The sequence below is a fragment of the Neodiprion pinetum genome, chromosome 3 (genome assembly GCF_021155775.2).
Source record: "Neodiprion pinetum isolate iyNeoPine1 chromosome 3, iyNeoPine1.2, whole genome shotgun sequence".
In the NCBI taxonomy this organism is placed as follows: domain Eukaryota; kingdom Metazoa; phylum Arthropoda; class Insecta; order Hymenoptera; family Diprionidae; genus Neodiprion; species Neodiprion pinetum.
In genome coordinates this window covers 6,839,901-6,863,008 of record NC_060234.1, presented here as the reverse complement: position 1 = coordinate 6,863,008, position 23,108 = coordinate 6,839,901, and the positions used below count along the sequence as shown (strand labels likewise).

Genomic DNA, 23,108 nt, shown 5'->3' with positions numbered 1-23,108 from the left:
GTCGAAATCCAAGGGGCGGGGACTCACTAATAACCGGCCCGTGGGGCCTACGCTCCCTGTGGTCCTAGAGCTCAGGGGTTTTGGTCTATAAGCAAAGGCCGACGATTTGTCAAAGTAAATCAGCCCTGGTCTGACGTCTTGACCAGCAGCCTCCGTGAAATCAGATTTTTCCGGCACTACTGCATCTTGCACTTCACTGGACTCGCGGCTTCTAGTCTTACTTCTAAACGCGGTGTTATCGAAATGTAAAGCGAACGACAAAAGGGCGCCAAGAATCACCGATGTTTGCTGAGAGAACTCATGACTTGGTAGATAAATTTGGAACAAATTTTATAAAACACTTTTTTTTTCGAATACGGAAGAAGTTTTACATCCAAGTAAGCTGAAACTAGCAGCAATAATTAGCAGCCAAACGTTCTAATGTTCATTTGAATAAGGCAGTTGAGTCTGAAAATGAAAATTTTGTGAAATACCTTGAGCCCCAAATACTTTCATAGAATTTCGAGCACAAGACTGAACAGCATTTTTCTATTACGAAAAAGTTTAACACGTTTGCCTGCTAGTTTCAGCTTCATTAAATCCATAATTTTTAACTGAAACACGTGATTGTCAACGAAATTGTATAGAACTCTCAATCTACAACTTTTTTTTAACTAACAACCAAATAAAAATAACGTATTCGCAATAAGTATCTATAAATCTTAATTTTACATCATTTATATGGCTCTCGACGATATTTTCCCTCATACCGTATTTTTTTAATTAATCCATTAGCTCGAAAAAACAGCCCATCTTGGAAAATGTGGTAAAGAAATAATTCACGATGTAAAATGAGCTGATTCCTAACGAAACTGAACAAACGATACATATCTAGTACTGAAAAAACTGCAAAATAACGCCACGTAAAACGTCTACGATGTTGATGAGAAGTGGATTTTTCGAGTAGAAATTAGCACGGATCTCAAATATTTTTTGTACCAGACACGATTTCTTACTCACAGACGGGTGGATTAAATTTGATTTGATAAACTATTCTACAAAAATTCTTTCCCGACGTTCTTGATTAAAATGCATACTTCACCAGTTGTGAAAAAAAAATTAAAAAAAAACGTGACACGCGTAGTAATTTATATAAAAAAAATTGTACGAACACCTAAAAGAAACGCTTCTTTCATGAGCATCTTGGAGAAACAAGGGAACGAAAGAAAAACACAGAAAATGTTTGAAACAACTCTGGATGCATGTGAAAATTCGGTTACCGGTATAGCAAAGCGCTTATGTAGTTTATACGCAGCGTGATGCCGAGTTGGTGGAATTTCTCCGGCATGGTTCGCCGGCCTCTGGCAATTCAGACGCGGGTGTTTAACACAAAATTGAAACGTGATATCGTTCTGTAGTGACCGTCGCCGTCACGAGTTATAAATTTGTGGTCCCATTCCGAGGCACATGAAACAGACGAGTTACTGTACTGATTGGATCCCAGAAGGGGGCGCGACAGGTCGATTTATCGTCGGCTCCCGGTCACACGAACCTGCCTGCAGTCGCGGAACATTTGGGGGAACGTACTCGATCTATAGGAACCGGACGACGAACGGAAAAAAAGAAAAGAAAAATCAGAAGAACAAAAAAAAAAAAAAAACAATAAGTAAATAGATTCGGAATATTTAGCCGCGTGGGCTCGCGTCGCTTCCGGTATGATAATTCGACCAGCTTGCATGCTTGATTCGGGGCCATAATTCGATATGGAGACTGCTTTTTCATCGGTCAGCGGTCGATTTACCTATAAATGAATCACCTGTAATTGCGGCGATCTGTATACGCCCTGATTACGTAATTTAATGGATTGTTAGATAGGTAGAGAGAGAAAATATGCGACCGTCCTTATGCGCTATGAACATGCGCTATAAACAAGTACATAAAATGATCGGATCGACACTTTTCGTGTTTAGCTAAGTCGATGATGTGTTTTTTTTTCTTTTTTTCTTCTCAAACTATGATTTCAGGGTTGATAAACTTGGAAGGGAAGAACACCCGTCACGGCGTTCCAACAGAGCGAAAAGAATGTGGCACGTTTCAAGGGGTTATATGGACGGTCATATAATGGATCTGTTGAGGCGGAAGGCGAAGTAACAAACTGACCGAAATTCAGAGTTCATAAAAAAAAAAGCCCCGGTGCATGGCTTAATCGTCAGTGACGCTTTGCCCTCCGGAGGTCAATTAGTCCGGTAAATTTTGCCACTTTTCAGTATTGTTATAATGATCTTGGACGTGGATATCGCAGACTAGGAAATTTCCTTTTCAGTTGTGGTTCAAGATTTGCGCCGTTTCTTTGAATTGAATATTCAACTGGTTTAGTTCGGTCAAAAGCCAGGGTCAATAATCTAATGTTATACGCGTGAAACTGTCTACTTCGGTATTCGAATTGACTTTGCCATTGGAATTTTGTTTTATGTGAGTCACAGTTTGTAAATTACTAACTTTGATCGGTATTTGTTGAAAACCAGATAAATCAAGTCATTTTTCTCTTCAAATTGAAGTGACCACGAACATCCCTTCGTTTCCAATCGTCGTGGGCAAGTTATAATTAAAGTGTTTAGATACACATTTTACAAGATCTCACGAAACTTGGCTAATTTTTCACGATCATTTCTTTTTCCATCTTTCCCGTCGCCAGTAGGTTTGTGAAATCATTATAATTCACCTGAAACGATGAAAATTAACCGAGAAATAACGTTGATTTGAATCAGTTTGGATTCCTACCAGAATTATCTGATTACAGAGAAATAAAAAAATGATATCGAATTAAAAAACATCGATTCGAATTTTCAGGAAATACAAAAGGAGTAGAAATTTTTCGAAACCTGCTTGAATTAGAATGAATTGGAGATGTATCGATAAAAAAAATTGCAATTCATGAATTATGAAACGAATCGAGTTGGAATAAAAAAATTTATCTCAAGTAAAAAATTTGATTCAAATTAACTCGACTCAAAAAATTATCGTCTCACTCAAATATCGAGTTATTTCTCCCTCGCCTTCCCGCTTCTGCAGAAAATCATTCGTAAAGTTCAAAGCGATCAAAAGTTCCATTCAAAAAGCCCACGCCAATACTGAAAACGACGTCAGGATTAGTACAGAGTAACCTTAAGAGCATCGCAGATGATGATGAAGCGAAATTGTGGGGGATAAAATTTTGGGGAAAGGGATGAAGGATAGTCTGTTTCGAAAGTACGCCCGGGGGACGCTCTGCCGATTTTGCCATTATTCTTTGCGCCATGTTAAATTATGGAGAGTGTGAATGAAATGAGTCGATAATACCCGAACGCACATAGCTTCGGGCCGAGACGCGTTGTGACTTATAGCGGAATGGTAATGGGCCTTTTGTGCGTTGTGTAGGTGGTCGTCTGCAGGCTACGCGATAGGCGCCCGCCGACCTGGCCGACCATGACTCGTCTCTTCGCATTTCATGCCTTAAGCGTACCGGGACAATCTTTTGAAACTTGAAAATCAACCGCGCATGCGCCAAATAAATCAATCTCATTGGTCGGCGAAATCTTCCCGCAGCGATATTGTTTGTCTGCGACGCAGGCGTGCCAACGTACGCAAAATGTGTACGTTTGAATTTTCAAAGAGCATAAGCATCAAATTCCGACCGTTATTTGAAGAGTCAACTTTCCGACCCGATAACAAATGCTTCCCAAACCTTTCCGAGTCACTACCTCAATTATTTAAGATTCTAACCTCAAAAATTCGTATCAACTACCTCGCCGCCAGAAACAGTTTGACAGCTGCAAACTCAGGGTGGCCGGCCTGCACGAACAGCCGGTAAAACTCGCGCATGCGCGGTTGACTTTCAACTTTCAAGAGATTCTCCCGGTATACGCATGTACACAAAATCGCCGGATCTTTTACCGGGCCCTAAACATCCCCAACTTTTCGTTTACACGTCACAGCTCAGGTTTGATAGTCTGGTCACAATGGGTGTGCGTTAAAAATATTCGGGATATGGCTAGATTTTTGTGTAAAGGGGTTTTTGATCCTCAGGAAATAAAATCTAAACAACGAAATTAAAGGTTTTTTTTTTTTTGAGTTTCCCTCAAAAATTGCTATCGATGGATTAAAAATGAGTTGACCATCGTGTGCAGCGGAAATGTTACATCGAATTATGTCCTCGTATGTCGGAAAGGGAGTCTCGGATTAACAAATTGAGAAAAAAGGAAAAAATCGAACTTAGTACTTCACGCACGCTCCGATATCTAACCAAAAGATTTTATGTTGGATTTTTTTTATTTCTGTTACGGTTTTAATGGCAATGAAATATTTTAGGTCCGAATAGTAAATAAGAAGAGTCAAATGCATTAATCCTGTCAGACAGTTTGAATTGCGTATAACTAATTGATCCGAATCGAACGTAATTTCTCGGACGATTGAATAATCTCAAAAACGATGGTCAATGAATTCTGAGATCCTAGAAATTAGGCGTTAGCGGGGGGGAAAAGAAACTCGTGAGAATCTATCGCCGCTATTTACAAACGCAGATAGGTACGAGCAGCTAATGGAAAACGAAACCGCAACGATCTCTGACCAATCACTTTGTTGATTGCTTTTAAATTGATAACCAAGATCGTTATTACGGTGTTATAAATTTCCTACAATTATAACCCGAACACGCATTGCTTCTTCGAAATTCTTCGATCTCTGCTCTCGGCTTTAACCTGTGCAGTGGTCAATGACCATCACGTGCTCGCTAACGAGCCTCGCGATAACTTCGCGTATAACGCGATAATTCGATGCTTTACATTATGTCTTTTATACGTTGTTATCTATTCTAATTGTGAGGATGCGTAACAGAGGTGAAAATTTGTGAAATCTTGTTACGTTTCAGTATAACGGACCAAATTAGCGAATTACTTCAACACATCGACTCGAAGGAATCACATATATCGTAACCAAAATTTATCTGGGTCAGAAGTTCTTGCGTTGATTTCATGCACCGAAAAAAAAATTTCCACTTCGAAAATCGGACGACTTTTATCTCGATAAAATTTAACGCAACGCGGAATGTTGTTCTTGTGTAAAGTTGAGCAAGTTTTAGTTGACTGACATATCTTACAGCTTGTTTCAAAGGAAATGATTATATACGGATTCCCCTACCCTTTTTTCAAGACATTTCCCTTTCTGGAACCGGTATGGTAAGGACACATATTGTGTCAACGATTTTCCCCAAGTTCCTCGCTCGCTTAACATTCTGCGATGAGCGTTAATTGATAAATTGTGCAGAGAGCGGAATAAATTTGCCATGTAAAATTACATCCAACAGTCCATGCAACGTTCTTTGCCCACATTTATCCTGACCAACATTTCCTTCTTCCTTGTTCATATAATTCGATCCTATATCTACGCCTTTTCATATTTCTTAAGGAAATACAAAACAGGATATGAAACTCGCAGCAGGCGGCATGAGTTAAAAATTCATCCCATTTACGTGTCAATATATTCGAATCAAGATCAATATCCTATTTGTTGTTTACGTATTACCATTTCGAACAGCTGACAGCGGTTTTCAATTCATAAACATTTCTAGAGAGCAATTTTTTGCGCATTTTACACAGCATTTGAGCTTTTCTTCAAACATCGCGATCGCGACTCAGAATCCGGCATGCCAAGCTCTGTTCAAATTTTCCAAGTTGAATCTTGGAAATGATTCTCAAATCATGGAAATATTTTCTTGCACCCCAAAAAGGCAAGATAATTCGAAGACGTACCCTACAGCCTTTTCCTTTTTACTCGGCATCGAAAATAACAGTTGCAACTGTGTTTCAGTGGGAAAAAACGGCGTAAACTAAAAGCCATTTAAAGTGCAAAACGACGATAGGGCGGGGCTCATTGACTCGGGCGTTAAGATAGAGGGAAAATACGGGGCAACCGTAACGGCCGAAGGGTGATTATTATAGATACGTCTGCGGCGAGTTTACGAGGCTTCTTCCTCCGTACAAGGCCTTGTTCCTCGGACTGGTTATGCATCGCGGATCATCTCTCGTTAGCTCGAGTGCGTATACCATTCTCGGTTGGTCATCGACGACTTGTTGTAATTAGAAGGCTGGAGGATTTACAGATTGTTTTTACTTTGATTTTAAGCATACTTGTAAAATTTAAAAGTGATTTTCTGAATCATACTGGAGTTACTTTACTTCTCATTTTCCGTCATTTTACTTTGAGTCTGAAAGTTTTCCCATAAGGATCAATCACAGATCGGGTGGAAAGCGATTTCATGCGATTTCAAGCGATTTTAAAGTAACTACTTTTCGAAGTCGTTTGGAATTTCAACAGGTAAATACACGTGTGGCTTCTCGTGATTTCAAGAAATCGCATACGACTTCAGGCGATGTCAAATGGTTTGAAATCATTTGAAGCGATTTCTAACTAACTGCTTTCCAAAGTAACTTGCGCGTTCAACATGTGAATACACCTCCGATTTCACGCGATTTTAATCGATTACACGTGATTCCACACGATTACACATCATTTAGAGTGATTTCAAATTGACTGCCTTCCAAATGGCTTATGATTTCACAAGCGAATGCCACCTCGGACTAGCGCAGCGTGATATTACACAAAATTGAAAGAAAAATAACTCGGTTACAGTTCGGACAACCGCTTTCAAATCTGGTACAGATGTCCAAATTAAAAGTGAGAACAATTGGTATAATTTTCGTTGACCTAGTACGATTTCGATCCACAAGCCAGCACATCCTTAACCAGCTTGCGAGAGCCATGTTCAGCAGCGGATGATGGCGATGTTGATATTCACTTTACGATGAAACATGGAAAATCGAAGAACTGTCCGGAATTTAATGCCCACCGATTGCAGACGAAATGCACTTGAGAGTCTCGTTTAACAACTCGTGGGAAAAAACGGAGGGAAGGTATCGACCGAAGTCTAGTTCTAGGAAGAAGAGGACCTGGTAGCATTTCGGATTTTGTACACACGCACGCCTTGTGCAGAGGGAGACTGTAATCCATGCGTATATAGTAGAGCCGCGACTCATGTGGGCGTGAATTATGACCTGCACCGAAAATCATACGAGCCGATAAAGCGACTACCGTAATTAAGTGTCTTTAATTCAAAATAATGAGGTAGATCTTGTGAGATAGTACAGCACTCATGACCACCCACCAAGAATTCTGTCGACTGTACAAGCCCAATCTCGTTTCGAATCGATGAAGTTCTGGATAATCAAGTACCGATTACATCTTCACATGCTCACAAACCGGCTCCACCTTTGAGGTAGGTAATTAATAATTCCGTTCATTGTTTCATTAGTCTTGAAACTCAACGGCGCGAGCTTTGATACGCGAGAGAGAGAAAGATTGAGAAACATGCGTGCTGGTGGTTCATTGACAACTGTGGCAATTGGAATGTGTGACGCTGAAAATGTTTTCCATAAAGATTCTTCAGATAATGTATTGCGAAATCGTTTTTGAGTATCCCGAAGACGATCGGTAACTATCCGGTAGTCCGATAAAACGACGAATGAAGATGAACCGATAACTCAGTCACCCCGATTACGAACATTTACGGTAATCATACGAAATTGTACGCGTCCTGTTCACTTTCAGAGAAACATGATTCTGTTGACGGATATTATATGTCCAGTACTCTTTGTATACAGACGTTAAAGGTCCAGAAATGGGGCCTTTGTTGTACCGCACGAAGTGCTCAAACTCTATTGGACCAGAAGACAAAGAAAATTGATATTCATGGCGCCACGAGGGACGTCATGCCGCGGAGTTGAGAAATTTTCTTGGCTGGTTTTCGAATAACTGGACACAGGACGAAGGTGGATAACCCGAAGAACCGAGAACAATTGTGTGTGACCAAAGCACTCCTGGAAGGTACATATTTTTCAGCCAACAGTGAAACAGTTACTTGGCTTGAAAGTTCTCGATTCCATAGGACTACGAATTCGAGTTCCAAGTTATCAAAGAAGGTCTCAAATTCCCAACATTTTTTTTTTTTTTTTGTTTTGTCACTTTTTTTGTGTAAAGTGCACCGTGAAACGTGTCCGCAAAGATGTTATCCGTCGCGCAGCTTCAGAGAGAAAGTGTAAACAAAGTAGCGGTGCGTCCCGACACGACATCGCTTTGCTGAGATCCGACTGCAGCTACTGCAGAGAGCGGAAAAAAGGCAGATGTTTCACCAATCTCAATATTGAGTATACTTTTCACGTCAATTTTGAAGAAAAACCTCGAACAGCAGGAACAGAGGTCCAAGTTCAGTCCACGACTCCACAACATTATGCTTTCGAAGATGAATACTCTGGCAATAAAATGCAGAAGCCAAGTTTTCAACCCGAAAACATCTTGGATCTGACAATATAACCTTAAGTCAAAGTACTGAGCACTATTTTGTCATCGACAATTCTCTGTTTCGAACTTTGACGTCTAGGAGCAATTGAAACCATTGGTTAACTGGCATTACAAATGTGAGGACCATGAAACATTTGATCTACGGCTATGACGAACAGCCATTTTTTTGGTCATTTTATGACTCATATAAAATTTGGTAGGTTTATTTCATCTGACAATGATCACTCGTGTGATCAGATTTCCGGCTTTCACTATGACTACTGTGGCTGAATGCGACATTGTGTTCCAAATATTACCCACTACACAATTCATCCCAACGTGTTGCGAAACCGTAATGAGTTTCAGGTGTCGAGTTATAAATTTCAAAGCATAGAGTGTGCACACGTTAATTCTCTCCACGAATGATATTTATTAGAATTTTTGTCATGCTGACCATGTTCTGGCGGTTGTGTGGGCGATATTTAGAACACGGTTTTGCGCTTTTTAATAAACGAGCAACATATTTTCGGACTCAAATGAAACCCTGCCGTTTCCAATTTTCGATAGATAAATCGAGTCCTGCTGGTTTCACGGTTCTTAGAATAAACTCAGCCGCGCGCAAGCAGATTGAACTATAAGTGAAAAGTTTGAGGACAGCCCGAGTTTTCCTCCCTGAGAATTTCAGTACCTATTTGCGTTTCACTGAGGATGGCCATGAATCCAATCTCCGCGTCACGTGACGCAAAAGGTACGTCACAGTAGTGATATCGTTTGATAAGTTTATTTTGGTCAGGTCGAGTACTGTTCATCGATGGCCGATAGCGCCATGTGCGATAAATGTCTATTTGAAGTAGGTGTCGCATGCTTGGTGTTACAATTGTCGATAAGAAGATTATACTATAGGCGTTTTGGTGAAGCAATCATGGCACGATCACGTATAACTCATAAAACACGTACGACTTCCTCAATTAGGCAGTCATAAATCTTCAGAGCCGAGCACGCCGATCGAAGGTATTAAAAACTATGCACAGTCGACTCTAAACTGAAAATAAATTTGACCTGTTTATAAACGGTCACTCTTTAATCACAGCCAGCGTGTGCCTGCTACACGAAATGCGAATTGCACAATTTGTTTTCTACAAAGCGCAACGGGGAACAACTTGGGAGGCGCTTCCAAGAGGGTTCTGCGTGAGGAAACGTCGGAGAACTCCCGTCTCTGACTCATTGTCAGGGGCCAAGCGATATCCAACCCAAACAAAACGCGTTTTACGAAACGACCAATTCTAACGAAGTCAGTGTCCAACCCTCGATCGTAATTATCCTCGAATTTAATCACCCTGACATTTATCGAGGCTATTTCTGTCAATGGTGATGGATTTATCGAAACTCCACTTTGTACCCTGTACGTGGTGCGTGCCATCATGAAACGGAACACACAAGCTTAAAAAATTAACGCCAAGCCGTAAAACATTAGGAAAAATGGTTTGATTTTCCTGTGGAAGCAGCGATCGACTGCATTTCTTCTTTGTCCAGAATGCCTGGAAGCTATAAAGTGTGATTCAATCGCTACAAGTGTCTGCCTATCCGTTCCGTCAGGCAAATAATCAAGTGAAGCAGCTTGTGCAAGATTACGGTGACTCAATATTGCGAGATTTGGAAGAATCCGGATTAAATGTTATTTTTTCGGGTGCAGTAAGCGATGTACGGAATACTAAAGTTATTGTTGATTAGTGAAATTTCAGCGTGAAAGTAGGCAGGTAAAAGTTCTTGGAAGCGAAATGTTTTTTTCATGAAAGTACAATGAATAAGCAAGCGTAAACAAACGTGAAGTTTGAACGTTCAATTTGTTAATCGAAGCCTACGATAATCCGTGAGAAAATGTTGGTTCCTAATGTGTAGAAACAGGCCAACTACCATATGCGCATCCCCCGAAGCCATTGATTTTTCATTTAACGTATTTTTTCAATACCTCGGAAGGATTTACGACACACTAATTTGTAACGCTTCAAATGCCTCACGGTGGGACACAACACTGGGATCAGTAGATTCATTGCCTAAAAAACGAGCGTTGAGTTTCCAGAAAAAAAGGCGCCTTCTTTCAGCGCTGAGAAACCCATTCGTCACGCATAAGAAATCAGATGAGTTTACGAAGAATTTTATTTTTAAACATAGCTCGCGTACACAAGCAGCAGCCGAGTAAGTACATACCGTCTTAGAAGTGTAAAAAAAAAAAAAATACATCATATAAATGACAATATTGATCCTAAGCCCTGGGGACAGAATTCCAGCCTCCCATCCGTTCAACAGAGAGCACTGACGCACGAATATTTTGTCCGTGCCACCCGAAGTCATACTATGACATAAGTGTAAAGCCGTCACTTCGTGCCTAGGCATACATACCTACCTATCTACCTACCTGACTAACTGCCTCGGTACCAATAATTCTCTTTATAACTATACGTCAATGGCTATCGCCCAATGGCCGTAACGAAACCCAAATACGAAAAACATGTTGGGTACTTGCGGTAATGCTCCATGTGGACCTCAGCCGACCTACATATGGGTAAAGGTCCGAGCCACGGGAGGTTCCCTTCTATTGTTTCTACCAGGAGACCTTCTCAGGATCGAAGCAACGCTCATGTAGTCACGCGAGTGTTTCGCACCTCGAGTTTCACTAGAATCCACAAAATACATTCTCCGTCTGCTTCTGTTTACACCAGCATCAAATACCGAAGCGAAATTCACGGAAATAATCCACTAGACAGAAGTTTTTTCGTGTTTCAATAGTCATGGGATGAGTCATTGAGGTCTACCCTGGATATAATTTTAAGCAAGACTGAAAACAAGAACTTACTCTTTGGAATGACCTGAAATTTACTCTACGTTCATCGCAATAGCATTCACCAATATCGAGGATTATGAATTGATTTTTCACGAGAAACAAACCATTTTACTATTTATATTGAAAAATTGTCTGTGTTCATGGTTTATAATTATGCAGTTGAACCGTGAACTACCCATGATACGCAGAAATAGATACCTGAGATATTTATATTCCATTCTAAATTGGAAAGGACCAGGCAATTGTTTTTATCCAACCAAGGAAAGCGACCGAGTTCTCAATCTCGGCCGTTTCACGGAACTTTATTCTCAGTTTGTAGCGAATGCGAATCACGAAGAACCGATAAACAAAAGTCTGTAAACAAAACGTGATTGATAAACATTATCAGTCAGATGTGTGTGTCTAAAATGTTTCGAAACTCCGACAGTACAGACACTTTCGTACGATACCCTGAAGAATGGAACTAAAAGTGACTCAATTCCACATGAAAACTGATAATGTGGTTTTCGTATCGTCGACGACACCAAATTAGTGGTGAACTGATCAAAGACTGTTGCCGATACCTTTCAGAAGTAAAAATTCTACCATGAATCGCCGGCGTGGATTAAAAATCGTCGGAGGAATGGTGAATGGCACTGCAAGTTTCTCTGTACCGATACGAGGGAGGATGATGGAAATACGAGGTACCCATTTCATCTTTCCACGAGGCGTCGATGTTTCTGGAAATATCATAGCGTAGTATAGAGTGATCTCGGGGTGGGGGCACCCGTGAATGAAACTAACCACGCGCTCTGAATGGACCCGAGGGAGCCAGGAGCGTGGTGAGTGTATTTCCGACGGTGTTTACACAGAGAGACGGCCGCGCAAAGATCACGCGGGATTTGAAACATAACAGAACCCTCTACACCTCCGCACTTGGCGTAGGGGTGGCTACGGAGGTGGTGGCAGTACACTCTTTGGCCACAGGGCCTCGTCTAAATACCGTCTATTTCGAGCCACACGCGGTTTCACGATTCTGTGATTTTAGAAAGCTAGATAGTTTCGACCATAAAAATAGCCACCACTGTATCACCATCGGAGTATTACCCAAAAGATTCGGGTACTTTGTCTGTCTCCTTTATCCGTTGCAACAATCAACACTTGAGTGGTTTTTCCCCATTCTTCAAAGCATTTTGGTCACAAAATATGCAGCATAAAACTAGCCACCTCCATCACTACCGAAGTTATAATGTTCCTGAAGGGATTTGAGCACTTTGTGCTCTTTTCTTCATCTCCCAGAGAAGTCCTTTTCGAAGGACTTTTCATCAGTCTAATTAATCGCACCGTGCCACAACCTGCGGTTGGTTCGAGTCAATGCCGTAATGATTCTACGAAGATGAGAAACTACCATTGAAGGAAGCTTTTCACTGAGTGGGAACCTGTTACATTAGAAATCCATTGGTCCCCAGCTCATTTGCGCGTTTATCTATCAAAGTTGACTCTCGTGAGAAAACTACGCCCAGTTTCGCCGAGGCTCATTAATCTTATAATTATGTGCTCTCTCTTCGATTTGCAGGCTTGGAAATTGAATGTCGCAACTCAACATTTGCGAATGTTGCGCGATGTTGTGTCCTGATTTAACGTGTTATCCGGTCGCTACCTTTCTCCTCATTTCGATTTTTTTAATGCCCCGAACATGTCTCGGAAACGCTGAACGAGAGTGAAACTGATTGTGAGTAAAATTTTATCTACGCATATTTACTCGGATCATACTGTGGCGCTGTTCCCACAATCATCGTACTTCGTCAAATTCGGTTGCGCGTGATGCGAACGGTTAAACTTATTTGTTCTTGCCTCGGTCAGTGTTCGTCTCACAGACGTGACACGCACGATCGAGTACGTGACCGATTTCAGAACGACCGGTACGTAAAGCTTGGAAGGTTTCGTCCTCTGGTACTGCGATGCAACTGCAGCAGTTTAAACACGATAACCGTGTAATTCATCGGATGAATTGAAGCTGTTCAAATCATGCGTCTGCACGCAACATGAAAAGGATAGACATGAGGACGCGGTCGGTATGAAGCGACTATTTATGTCCTGAAGCACGAAATTCTCTTGAACACGAGAAAATGAATTACAATACCTGTTTCACGGAGAAATGAGATGGGAAAAAAAACCGTCCAACACAACGTTTTATTCCACGGCTTACACTGTAGAAATATATCACTCACGCGCTGTTATCTTGTTTTAATGAAATTTGGGCATGGTTCTGACACGAGTTACATGGTTTCGATACGGTGTTACTCATGTGTTAGAAAACAGCTTGACTCAAAGACGGACACGTTATGTGGTAACGATGTGGTAAGCATGGCAGTATGCGCATAAGCTGATGAGAAACCACGATATTCGTCCCATAATAATTTCAAAGGATGAGGTTGAATTTTCATGGTATTCTTATGCGGCGAGTTATCCGAGAACAATTCACGAGGTACATAGGCAAAGAATACACTTGACGAACGTCACTGAAAGATTAATAACAGTGAATCCGGTACTCGTCAACCACAAAGACAACGACCCTATAAAAATCTGGACCTAGAGTGAAATCAATGGTAAATAAAAAACGAATAATATCGAAGAACTGTCAAGTATCAAAATTGATCCAATGTACCAAGAGGTACTCTACAAGCCACGGTTTGAAGATTGCAAGATTTGATGAAGTCGACGAGGCTGAAGAATCAATGCTTAATTCACACGATGGCAATGCACGCTGTGAAAGTTTCTTGGCAGGTAGAACTGCGCTGATTTTGAATGACCGATTACTTCTACAGAAGTATCAAGCAAGGTCAAAAGTCTATGAGATATTTGAAAATGGCAAAGTTTGTATAGTTTGCCGACTCCTGACACTCACTTAGCCTAGTTGGCTATAGCTGAAGGACACATATCCATCTCGTCTGTAATTGCTACTGTCGAGTTGCGTTGATGAAGAATTCGAGAGATTTTTTGCGTCGAGGAAGAGATACCGATTTCTTGAATATTTTTGAAATTAATGATCGAAAACAACTTATGCATCGCTGAACGGTCTCTTCGTGTTTGATTACACGAACGTATCATGCGAATATTGTGAATATTATGAAGCCGGTTTCGCATTACTTGTATTAGTCGGGGAATGCGCAAATATTGGAGTACTTAACGAACTTTTAAGAGTATTTATATTCGACGAACCTCCCGCACAACTTATTATACCTTATTTGGCGAGCATTCGCACTCGAGTTCATTCTCCAAATTCTTCAGTTCTTCTTTCTTCGTCGTTACTATGCCTATCTGTGTATACATATTACTCGCGAATGTTGATATGTTCATAGAATATTCACGAGTGGTCTGGGAACGGCAACAAATATCAACATAATTACGTCATCTTGCGTCACAAGCTCATATATACATTTATCTTTATATACCATAACGATTCGCGGTACATAATCTGCAATATAATTGAATTTGAAATAAAAACGAGACGAGTATTTACTTTCTCATAAAAATTTTCTCATACTACTTTAAATAGTATCTCGACAGGAAAAAATTTCCTGATTTCAAAATGTACCGTGTTTCCTTGAATATAACTAACAGCCACGCCAAGTCCGTTAGAGTGTAGGTATAGGTACACTGGACGAAACCCATTCATGAGCAATTGAGGAAATAAAAAACATGTAATTGAGCTCATGTATTAACCATCAATATTTTTGTGCAAACAGTTAGAAATGGGAATTAACAGGGACGCAAAGCCATACCGATTCTACGGATCAATTCAAAATTACCCAACAGACACTGGTACACCATAGTACTTGATTACACCGGTAAACACGATTTTTGAGTTCGGATTCTAGATCCCAAATTTTCATTTCTTCCACGTAAATAGTTTTGTTAGATAAAGTTTGCTTTTGTAGAAACGACAAGTTTGTTTAACTGTTATTTATAATCAATTGTTTGAAGAAATGGGTAATTTTTCATACAATCCAAAATATTGATCTGGTTTCTACAAAAGTAAACCCTATCTAATAAAACTACTTTTTCTCTTATTAGCTACATCTAAGAAATTAAAATTTGACATCTAGAACCCAGACTCAAAATTCGTGTTGACCAGTGTTATTTATCAACATAAAAAAAAAACAAAATCAGAATTTATTTATTTAAATGTAGACTCGAGAAAAAAAACAAAAATTTTATTGACCCGTGTTATCATTAGTGTGTATTTTTCCAATAAATACACGAACGAAGTGTTGGCGATGGCAAGTATCACGAATTACCAAATCTTGTGTATAATTAAAAGCAAACCTTCATCATTGTGGATTGAAATTTATTCGTGGTCGGTATTTTTATGCAGGATCGCGAGGCGTAAGTGCGGCCTCTTACAGATTCGTCTTCAACTTGGAAACATGTGTCATGAATAGCATATTCATTTCTCAGCATATTTTTCTCCAAACTTTTTTGTGTCCAATTGTCCAAATACTTAACGCGCGTGGAAAGAATTAATTTTTCGTGTCCCAAATTCCAAAGCAGTGACCTACCGATTCGGGGTTGAAATATGGGAGTTTCTTTGATGGTCCTTGAGTCAAATCGCAGCGGTAAAAAGCCCTCAGACTTCGAACGAAGCTTGGTTACGTTCATCGTCGAGAGCTGGTTCGTTCCGATACTGTTAAAATATTATTGATGAAGTTCCCGTCGAAGAGGGTCACGGGTCGTCGGCTCTCCCCAACAACTCAATTTATTTTCGTGCTCACGGTAAGTGATTAGAGGCGTCTGTTTATCCAGTGTCTCTTCCATCCTTCGGCTCTCAGTTGGCCTGGACTGTGTGTATACTTTATACACGCAGCTCCCGGATTGACGACGCCATTTAAGCCCGCTGGCTAGGCTACTCTCCTAACGCTCTAGCCCCGCGTGTTTATTTCTTTACAATTACGACAGACGGAATATTTTCACCTATTCCCCAACCATGTTTCATCAACAATAAACAATACGTGTCAATCTTATCGTTGCACCGCTTTTTAGCCAGCTGACGAGTGATCCGCTCCATGATCGCCCGGCGCCCTGAACGTCACTCATGGGTTAAAAAGCATCGCCGATGTACCGTCTCACTCTCGTCAAAGTGTCCATGGCTACGTTCGCACGTTTCTCGGTGCTCAGAGTCCATCGAATTTTTTACACCTTCTCAAAGATTTTCATAATCCGAGAAGAAAAAGCCTCCCACACGGATTTCCATGGCTCTGAGTTTTGGCACATGTTACAATTAAGACTTGTAACCATTAGCAGTCACCGTTCGCCGTTTCCTAACAAATAATACGTAAAAAAATTAAAAGATTTTTAATGGAACAGGAGGGAAATGGAAACAACCCGGTGGCAGATGCTCCAGCAGCAGCATCGGGCCTGAGAATCGAATGTGGAGAATATAACTTTGAAGCTGGATGTCGGGAGCATAAACACGTCAACGTGAACTAAACTTGACTTTAGACTAATTTACTCTCTCCAAATGCCAAATGAATTAGCATCGTCCTCTTACGTATCAAAGAAATTTATATAACGCCTGTTCCATCAAGGTTGAGGATACTGGATAACTAGACGGAAAATGAAATTGACGAAACAAAAGGTCTGAAATAATGACGGTTTTACGACATTTCAAGTTCTACTTCAAACGATTCCTAAAAAACAGAGAAATTCAAACTTGACAGGACCTCGCAAGGCTTTGAAGACTTTACAGATTTTGTCATGTGGAATCCAACAAGACTTTGCGGAACTTGATGGTATTTCTCAGATTTCGAAGACATCGTTGGATTGAATTGTCAGAATTTATGGATATTACGAGGAGTTTAAACGATATTAATAAAAGTTCCAGAGACGTAACGTGTAAAATTAACAATAATTCACATAAATTTGTGCTGTTCAAGGCATTTGCAAAGACTTCGCAAGGATCCGCAGAGCTTTACGAGTATCCCATGGGACTCGAGGTGCGCCAGTGTAAACCGGACTTTGAGAATAATTAACCCCTCGACGATTGAAGAGAAAAATAATAAAAATTCTCACTTTCCCTACGCTGAGATAGACACGGCGTTACATGTATATATGTATATTACGACGCGCGTTGCATGCACGCAGAAATTTCCAAAGAGGTTCATAACTGCGGAGGCGCTTCCTTGCGCATCGAGGAGCTTACGTGAGGTCGGGTGAGAACGGTAAGTTGGGAGGGAGGGAGAACGGAGCGAAGGGAAAAAGGTCGAAGGAAGTAAATAATACGTGGGGGCAAGAATCCGAACCCCCTTTTTAACCCCGTTGCAGGATGTAATCACGGGTAGAGAGCCACGCGGTGTATAGGCCACTAGGTAATTCTCCGAGGAGGCGAGAATATATTTATTGTTTATTCAACGAAAGTCCGCGGAGCCCCATCAGTTAACCGGCGAGGAGGCGCAACAACAGCCTCGAACGCATGCCTGCGCACACGTGTGTGTGTGTGTAAAATACGCGTACATACTGTAGGTTTGAGTAATAAATCGTCGGCCTCATGCTTCGCACCATGCAATCAACGGGGGTCGAACAATCTGCGTTTACACATCGCGACGAGCTGCCAAAATTACAGCCATTATCACGATAAAGGTGAGAACCTCGCGGTGTTTGCTTAGCTGATCAGGACCTCGAGAGCCGCGGATCTCCTTCGACGTTAAAACTCGTACGCTACGCGGTATTACCAAATGCAATAGAGATTGTCAATTCTTCGAGGTGTGCGCGTATCTGTGTGTGCATATAATACGATACATATCAGCTCTGCGCAACACCGGTATTTAAATAGACATAAATATTGATCTTGTTGGCTCCGTGCCCATAATACGCGTGAATACATCAGGAGGAGGAGATAATATATCGTCGAAAAGAAAACGGAAAAACGTTTTCACTTCTTCGAGTGTCGTATTATATTCGGGAACGGTTCGCGTTTACCAAATACGGGGAAAGGATTCCATTGAAAATCAAATAATTTTTCGGTAGTTTCAATTTTTTCACGTATTCCAGCCTTTTTTCGTTACGGATAGCACGCTTTTTTATAATCAGAGTTGTACCGAAGATTACGATTTGACTTTTGAATATTATACTTGCGATAACTTGTAATTTTCACTGAACGTTCACATCCGTGTGGGGGAATCGTAGTCACGAACATTTGATTATCTTCCGACGTCTTCAAAAACCGTGTCAGTAAAAGAAAAGTCAGCAATTAATTGTACTCTTGTTGCCGTCCTTTCAACCGACTGCATTCTTCATCCGTTCAAGTGACAATCTCGATTAATCCAATCGGAATTCGTCTAACCGGATAAATAATGGAATTGGTTTAAAAACCGCCGATTATTGTCTGTAAGTATTAATCGTTTGGTAAAGAGAACGTTTAATTGAGTCAATTTGGAATCAACTGGTTCGGATAATAAATCACACGTAATGATACCGCTATAATTGATCTACGGAATTTCTTTCAGTTGAGGTAACAAAATAGATCGACGAAGACGAAATATCACGCTGATAAAAACCTAGGTCTGCAATTATCTGTTCCAAACAATCGTTTCATTCGGAATTTGCAAAACTTTGTAACGTCTGAAATGAACGTGGAAAATTTTCACCATAGCAATTCCGATCGCTAAGTGAACCAGTGATTTATCTACTTATATTATAATTCTGTTGAAAATCACCACAAGTTCCTGGTTTTCTATCGCGGCTCTTATCTGTCTAATCCGCATTCCAGTTGCGCTCTCGCGAAATTTAGTAGGATAAGAGTTACGGAAAATTCAAAACGACTACGTACTTATATTATACAAGATATAAAATTAATGTGTGACAGATTTTATGGTCGCTGATTTGTATAAATAATTCTGTATTAATATGCAACGAGGATAAATGCTCGTTTTGCACGAGCACTCTTGCGGCGGTGGTTAAGGAGAGGAAAGAGCGAAAATAAAAATAAAATCGGCCGCACCGACACGTTCAGCTCCGTTAGCGAATACCCCGCAAACTGTCAGCCGGCAAGCGTGCAATTAGCTTGCATCGGCCCGCGGGGATTTTCATGCCTTTTAGAGCGGGTCGTTTTGGAGTTCGCACCCATCCCCCTCAGCTCGTCAAAGGAATACACGAAAATTCGCAAATTATATGGACCGGCGATATTGGCCGTGACGAAGTCGTCAGAGGTGAGATTTTTCAAATTACCCTTTCGACCAGGGTCGTGAAACCTGATCTTAAGAATATTCAAAAGATGTGCGAATAATAACAAATTTCGCATTAATTTTCTCATTACCATACATTCGGCAAGGTCTCTGTGTATAAGTGTCATAACCTTAGGAATACAGCTGTGTAACAGTTTTAGATTCTGGTGAAACCGCAGCGGAATGTTGTGTCGTCGACTGTCACGTGTCGCATTTTAATGTTCGACAATTCGAGCAATATACAAACTTGTATGCATACGTCGTACTATGAACTTAAATTTGAGATTTCATTTCTGTTATTCGAGCTGCCTGAAAATATATACGGGCCACTTGGCATCGACTCGATGATTCGTCGTTGTCGGATTCTTTTTTATTCGAGTACAAATTTTCAAGTAACATGTTGATCATGACAATGTTGGGATTTCCTATTTTTACCACCCTGGGGAAATTCGGGACGTTTTTTTGTTTGTAAGCTTTCAAGTACATAATGCGTGGTACACTGTTAAAAATTTCTGTATGGAACTTCTTACACTGTATTAGAAATTTTATTCCGATACGGAACAGTGAATTCACCATACATTTACCGTGTATTCAATTTACGAACACAATAAATTTACTACAAAGTTTAGTGAAATCAAATTAATTTTTTGTGTTTTTCCTGTCAAATTTAGTAAAATCAAAAATTTTTATTGTAAATTTCAGACAAATGCATAGTAATTTACGTTGCTGCATTGAATTTGTAAATTTACACCTCTTTTGTGCAGTAAATGTGTAGCATATTCACAATCATTTTCAACAGTGTGCGTTAAACGCATTATCTTGAATCGTACCGTCACTTTTACGAAAAAAACAATACGAGCGAGTTGACAGATCGAGTCATATTTGTGATGTTTACAAAGTGAGGTAGTTTCAAATATTTTCGACAGTTTGAGCGAAAAATGAACAACAATAAGTGTCAACGTTTGATCCTTTAAATATACATGAGCGTGAATTTATTGAAATATTTTACCAATTACCGATACAATTGTAATGAAATTTCATTTTAATCCTAGAAAAAAATACAATTTGTTTACCAGAATAGTTGTCAATTTTTTAATTTGCGAAAACATGTGACTTTTCTCAATCACAATAACTGAAGTTCCTCTTTTTTGTTATAATTCAACTATAATAATGATATTTTTCAGAAACGGAAACAGGAAAATTGCAAAAGATATTCGCGGTCGTTACAGCTATTCAAAGTTGCGTGTTAAATTCCAATTCGTATTTATATTATAACCAGCTGTCAAACGATTAGAATAAACAGCTAATTACACCGACATAAATTTAATTAATCCTTGAAGAGATGAGCCGTACGATTGCGCGACAAAAAACTGACTCCGGTGACTTTTTAATTAAGAGTGAGAAGGTGAGGTTGAAATTATACCCAAAGACTTGCTACTTAAGCCGTTACGTGAATAATCGAAAAATAAACTTGAAAACCGATTCATTTTTCACACGTTTCGAAAGATTAAATCATCACATTAAGTACAACTCTGAAGTAAAAATATACTTTCTTGGCTGAAAACTTTTTTTTATCGATATAGTTAGTAATATTTGAGATGTAAATTTAAGATAAACTGACACAGAGCCCTAGTAAAAAATAAATCTTTTACCGTCAATTATGCACTGGAAATAATCTGCATTAATGATAATTACATTTTACCAAAAATTCGGCGAACATTCCAGGCAAACATTTTCATTGTTGACACTTTTTGCGGTGAACGAAGAGGAAAAAAAAATATTGCACAGCTGACGAGTGTCTGAATCGATGCAAAATGTGCTCCAAATATATGTGAATAGGTAATTAGCTCATTGAAACAAGCATATGCGACACAATCTGTCTTCTAGCTGATCACCGATCGATTAAAATAATGTATAAATGACTTACCGCTCAGAGAAGTTGAGGCAAAGAAGGCAGCCCGCACCATCCGATCCTTTGAACACGGGATGAACAATATTACGTGTCACAAAAAATGAAACTCACACACTGAATGAACAATTCACAAGCTGCTGCACAATGCGAAGTTACCGAGCGTATTTTCACGGTGCAGAGTGAAGAAGAATATCAGTGATCGCGCAAATTGTTTGGAACGTAGCGTTGTAGCGACGTGACGCGTTCCTCGCGCTAGTACTTAGGTATCACTAAACTAAACAACGCGTAGCGAACATAAAACCGGGATCGTATTTCGTAAGATAAAGAAAGATGAGAGAAGCGTGTAGAAAAAAAAAAAAAAAAATAGATGGAATAAAGAATCACACTTATAAATTAAATAAAACGAACCAAATGTTCCGAAAACAGTTTGTCGTAATACCAATATAAATCAAAATCACACTCGCGATTACGGCAAGCCCATACTGCTGAAGAATTTCACCGTCGCAAGTAGAACTGCACAGAACATAATTGTAACGTCGCAACGATATTGTGATAATTTATCTACCGTGTGCTGTAATCGAATTGATTATTCCTGTTCTCCGAAACGTTCCGTGCTCGAAAATAGCAACGCCGTCGTAACAGCGAAATGCATAACTGTGGCAAATATAATTTCACTGATAGCTCGTTGGACTCTGTGTCGGATAATTAATAAATCGTCCGCCGTATATTGATATAGAGCAGCAGAGATGCGATCGTCTGATAACGCGTCGCGACAAACGAAGAGAAGAAAAAAAAAAAAAAAAAAATTAACGTACAAAGTATAATAAAAAGGGGAAGGAGTAACAAATATTTGTTCTATACGATGACGAATTTTTAAACCAAGCACAACACACACTCGTTCAACCGGCGTTCAGTCGCGTGGCGAGTAGCAGCTGGTTGATGGATCGATCGTAATGCATGTCAAAAATCGGTCGAAACTGCAAGTGTTCAGGCTGAAGCGCGGAGGGGAGGGATCCGCGATCGATATCGAACGGCGAAAAACCGTTCCGCAAGGTAACTTATCGACTGGGCCCATGCACTTCGATCCTGTATCACTGACTCCTCCTCCGGGGGCTGCGAGCGTCGCGATGCGAGTGAGAAAAAACTCATGAAACCGGGATGAACAGGGGTCCGGAAATCCCGCCGAGGGTTGGACCGCCTTCGGTGGTTGCAAGCTCCTCGAGGACCGTCGACACCTTTCCTGAACTAGCGGCGAGGGCGGATAAGGCCCGGGGGGTTAGTCCGGGTTCGGGGCCCGGCCGATCCTTGGATTCCGATTTTTGGACCCAAGAAAAAATCCTGCCGGTGATTCTCGTGCTCGTCGTCTCCTTGGCGTTGCTGCTACGGCGGTACGGTTTGGGCGATAGTGCGGCGGACGCCAGTTGTGCGCGACGCATGGCCAGACAGGACAGTGCGAGCCGAAGACTGAGCCACGCGGCGACTCCTGGCCAACGAGCTGAGGACGCCCACGAGACCCGCCCGAGAGCCACGAGCGCTCGAGCGATCCCTCGATCCTCCACCGTTCGTTCGCGCCCCACTCCAAACGGGGGACGCGTGTCGTCGGGCCCCGAAACGGACTCCGATAACTTTCCGCGCTCGGCTATCGGGCCCCTCGTTTCTCGCTCCGAATTCGCTCGTCGATCAGCTGATCGCCAGCCGCAATAAGCCGGACACCATGCGCTTTTGTAGTTTGAACAACGTGTTTTTCATCGCGTTTCTTATCCTCGCTCTATTCTTTCGAATGAAAGGATGCCAGCTTTTGGGC

At 40.8% G+C, this 23,108-nt stretch overlaps 1 protein-coding gene across 1 annotated transcript in view; it reads right to left on the bottom strand.

Moving 5' to 3' along the window:
- The window catches only part of LOC124214524 (uncharacterized), a 106,677-nt gene extending 83,896 nt beyond the window's left edge, over positions 1-22,781 (bottom strand). Inside the window, exons 1-2 of the mRNA XM_046616860.2 lie at positions 21,713-22,781; positions 21,320-21,578 (exon numbers count right to left, since the gene is read on the bottom strand). The gene's annotated coding sequence lies outside the window, so the exon portion shown is untranslated. The remainder of the gene's footprint in view (positions 1-21,319; positions 21,579-21,712) is intronic.
- Between the last annotated feature and the right edge of the window lie 327 nt (positions 22,782-23,108).